This window comes from Neovison vison, chromosome 2 (genome assembly GCF_020171115.1).
Source record: "Neovison vison isolate M4711 chromosome 2, ASM_NN_V1, whole genome shotgun sequence".
In the NCBI taxonomy this organism is placed as follows: Eukaryota; Metazoa; Chordata; class Mammalia; order Carnivora; family Mustelidae; genus Neogale; species Neogale vison.
Genome location: NC_058092.1, coordinates 206,339,923 through 206,344,773, shown reverse-complemented (window position 1 = coordinate 206,344,773; position 4,851 = coordinate 206,339,923). Strand labels below are relative to the sequence as shown.

At 42.1% G+C, this 4,851-nt stretch overlaps 1 pseudogene; it reads right to left on the bottom strand.

The window, feature by feature from the left end:
* On the bottom strand, nt 1–1,073 carry LOC122899277 (annotated as a pseudogene).
* Nucleotides 1,074–4,851: the final 3,778 nt, after the last annotated feature.

Sequence of the window (4,851 nt, the reverse complement as noted above, 5' to 3'; positions counted from 1 at the left end):
TTATATATACATATATAAATGCCAAGTTAATCTCTCTTTATAAAAAGCAATTACAGGGGCGCCTGGGTGGCTCAGTGGGTTAAGCCACTGCCTTCGGCTCAGGTCATGATCTCAGGATTCTGGGATCGAGTCCCACATCGGGCTCTCTGCTCAGCAGGGAGCCTGCTTCCTCCTCTCTCTCTGCCTGCCTCTCTGCCTACTTGTGATCTCTGTCAAATAAATAAATAAAATCTTTAAAAAAAAAAAAAAAAAAAGCAATTACAGGGCACCTGGGTGGCTCAGTCAGTTAAGCATTTGAATCTTGATTTCAGCTCAAGCCATGATCTCAGGGTTATAGAATTGAGCCCCACATCAGGCTCCACAGCAGGGCGTTTCCTTTTCCCTCTCTGCCTCTGCCCTCTGCACTCTCTCTCCCTCAAACAAATAAATAATTTTTTAAAATTTTTAAAAAGTAATTACAGTTGGGGCACATGGGTGGCTCCATCAGTTAAGCATCTGACTCTTGATCTCAGCTCAAGTTTTGATATCAGGGTCATAAGTTCAAGCCCCATGTTGGGCTCTAACCTGTGTATGGAACCTCCTTTTAAAAAAAAAAAATTTTTTTTTAAGCAATTACAGTTTAAGGACCCTTCCTATTTGCATCTTTTGTCAACACCTAATCTGCCTCATCTGAATCTTTCCATTCATGAGAGACTTGAATTTTCCGCTGCTGTCTGTGGCACAAATTATTTGTTCGGGACCAAGACCTCTGGCAAAGCCCCTTGGTTCATCAGCAACATCTCTTTTCTTCTTTGATTTACTATAATCAGCTTCACTATCAGATAAAGATTATCTTTTTATACGATCTTTTTCTTTACCAGCTTTTGAGAAATAAGAAATGCTTCAATTAACTCTGGACAATCTAAATTTTCTTCAGGTTCCCAAGTATTGTCAGCATCTGTCAATCCCTTCCACTTCAGGAAATACTCCCCTTTCCCATTCACTACTCGGTGGTCCAGTACTTTTTCCACCACAAATTCCCCAGGCTCTGCCTCTTCTAATATTTTTACTCTTTCCATCTCTTTCTTCCCCCTTTTTTTTTAATGAGGGGGGAGGGGCAGAGGCAGAGAAAAGAGAAACTCTTAAGCAGACTCCCCACCCAGTGTGGAGCCCAGAGCAGGGCTTGATCTCGCGACCTGGAGATCATGATCCGGACCAAAACCAAGAACAGATGCTTAACTGACTGAGCCACCCAGGCACCCCTTCTTCACCTTTTTTTTTTTTTTTTTGCAATCTAGTTTAATTGGAGGCCATTTTTTATTGCAGACTCTAAGAGCTATTATTCACCACCCTAGAGCAGTTCCAGGTCTGCAAGTGTCCCAGGCCCTGCATGCTTCAAGCTCCAGCTATATCCAAGGGGGAAGGGCCTGGGGAACTGCCACAATACCACTTTTTTATTTGCTTCTTTTTAGCTCCTTCCACTAAAATACAAGTTCTAACAGCAAACCATTGACCTTCTAGACCCCAGCCTGTCATACCATAGGCACTCCATAAACATTTATTTACTGAATGAACAGGTGAGTGAATGAGCATTTTCTATGTATGAGGCATTACATTAAATACATTTCATGACGAATTCATGTAATCCTTTCAGTAGATCTATTAGTAATGACAGACACAAAATTTGATCCTACATCTTTCTGGCTCCAGAGTCCATTCATTTAACCGGTAAAGAAACAAAACTGTCTTTCTGGTTAAAATACTTGGTTCCCAGATATAAAAATGTTTTTTAGCTTCTCCCTTTGTTGCACTGAAGATCAAGTAGCGAATGATACTATCATTTAAATGTTCAGAAGTTTGACAACAACACAACCCACTCTCACTGGGGACTCAGGCTTCCCCGAGGTGCTGCTAACAGGTGGCCTCGGTCATGGTTAGCCCCACATTTATTCCCAGACTCCATATATATCCACAACATGTAACACACTACACCACTCTCATCAGAGATTAAATGAAGTAATGATATTACATTGGCATAAAATATAAGCATTAGTAAATATGGTTTTGAAAAAGGGATGTTCTCTCTCCTGAATATAATACAACCAAAATAAAATTCATATTACTCAATATTTCCCATTTACTGAGAATTTCAAGATGTTGTGAGTGCTTGTTTATTTCAATACTCCATATATTTATTAAATTATATTGGAATACATATCCCAGATGTAAATTAGATATAATAATAAAAGCTAATATTTATTGAGCATTTACAATGTGCTAGGTAGGCACTCTGCTAAGCACTTTTATTTATTAACCATTTGAGATGGGTGGTATTATCATCTCTATTTTAGGGGCACCTAGGTGGCTCAGTCAGTTAAGTGTCTGCCTTCAGCTCAGGTCCTGATCTCAGTGTCTTACGATCACATCCCCCACTCAGGCTCAGCTCTGCGCTCAGCACCGGAGTCTGCTTCTCCCTTTCCCTCTATCTCTGCCCCTCCCCCTTCTTCTGCTCAAATAAATGGATAAAATCTTTAAAAAAAAAATTCTTACTCCTTATTTTACAGTTTCAGAAACTAAGGCCAAAATCAAACAACTAATAAAACCTGAACCTTTGATGTTAAGCAATGTACTTAATGGGGTAAGATTTAATAGAAAGCTTACATTTCTGAAGGTACATGCAGCAAGAGCATTGTAAAACGTTTACAGGTGTTAACCAGTTATATTTTTTAGCATGTCATCCCAAGATTTTATTGTATACACAGCTTATTAGTTGGATTTTTTTTAATGTTTTCTGTCCTTTCCTAAAAGCATGTTATCTTCATTCCTAAAAACATTAAAGTCAAAGAAATAACAATATCCTGTTTGCTCTTAAACTGGTTAAACTTCATGGTCAGCTTTTGGAAAAGAGCCCGAGAGAGTCTGTGAATACAAGTGTAAAACAATTATGTTATCATAAAACAATTACAAAAATTTCTTCTGGTACGTCATCTTGTACAATTCCCTTTTCCTCCTATTTTTCCCAGCCCTCTGTAAGACCTTCTTTGGACATGTCCCCTTTCTCTACTTCCCACTAACTTTGCAGCACCCTCAACCTGCCCTTGTCTTCCCTCAGGGTCAGCTATAGCAATAAGACACGCTGTGACTTGTGAACCCAAATGCCTGCAGACATGCCGTGACTTCAGGACTTGTTCTAAGAGGTGAACAACACACCTGCAGGACTCCAAGAAGCATAATGAGCCAGACAACATCCAGGTTGGAGTCAGGACCCCCAGGGTAAGGCAGGTCAAATGGGCAAGGCCTAGCAGCAGGAAGTTCTAGCGTGAACATGGTAAATGATATGAACACTGCCACTGCCCTATAAGATGTCCTCACCTGCAATCACTAACTTATCAAAACTACCTCAATGTGAGATTCAGGCAACCACTCCCGATGCACGGGGACTGATTTGCTGCTTGAGACCAGGTGCCCACCCTTGTTAAAGGAAGTTGGTGAGGCTTCATTCCAATAAGGCCAGCGCTAGTACTTTCCTTTGGTGTGGCTCCAAACAGCCCTGAAGCCTACCAGGGACAAGCATGCCCCCAGATGCCGGGGCTGCAAGGAGCTACATCTATATATAGTTAAATCTATATTTAAGATATAAGATAGATATAAAGCTATATCTAAGCCAAATGGAGGGACTGGATTGAAAGAAAACCAAAAAAGAATGAGAAAATCCCGTGGAAATTAGCATGTGGTGGTAACATGATAAAAATAGCTATGCCCAGGACAAAAGGGTTAGTATAGCAAAACTAATTCCAGCTGCCACCTGCTGGTGAGTTTCAGCCTATTAGCAATCTGAACACCCAAAGCAAAGCCATGCTAGGACAACAGAGGCACTAGCAATAGACTTTTCTCGACATTTCTCCCTTTTCTCTTAAACTCACTCACCATCTGCATGGCTAATATCAAATACTGTTTTTCTATCCGGGAATTTTATTCCCAACTCCATTGTTAGAGCTGCCTGCGATGTCTTTAATGGATATTTCATTGGTAACACAAATCATGGAAAAATACAGTATCTCAGCTCTCCCCTAAAACTCCCTCCTCTTTAAACTTAATACTACAGGCAGTGGTCCCATTTCACACAAAGAATGAAAACAAACACAGGACCTCAGAATCATCCGACTCTTGTCTACTTTTTCGCAAAAAAAAAAAAAAAGGGAGGGCCAAAGGAGTAGACCCAAGGTCCCACTGGGGGAGTCAGGCAGGAGATAGGCTAGACTCTCTAGGAGAAGCTTGCTCTGGGAGCAGCAGAGAGTTGAGTCAGGAAGAGGGGAGAATGCAGATAGGCAGGGAGAAAGAGACTGTGGGCCACCGATAGTACCCAACGGTATGACTCTTGGTCTCAGCAAACCCCCACAATGCATCAGGCAGAGGAGACCCAATAGCCCATATGGTGTGCAGGGGTGAGCACTAGGAAGCTCGGTCCCTGTGAAGAAAGAGCTGCTGTGTCACCCTTAAATGACCGAAGCAGACACCATCTCTGAGTCCTGAGATGCTGAGCTCTGGTGACATCACCTTGTTAGAGAAGCAAACCCACCTGGCTCTGACCTTGCGCAGGGCACCTCAGACTCCCTACCTGGAAAATGGAAGGTGGGCAGGGGAAGGAAACCAACAGAGTTGAAGATTTTATGACAGGAAATGTTTGTTGAAGCAATGCCTTTCTTCTTTGACAAGGAAAAGTGAACAGGAGAGCTTCAATTCCCAGGTGCAGGGATTTTCCTGAGAATGTTTCTCTCCCGTATTGCCAGCCCTGTCCTCTCAATGCCCTAACCCTTTCCTCACTGTCCACCCCACCAGTCTGCACGCCACCAAATCCACTCTCCACCATGT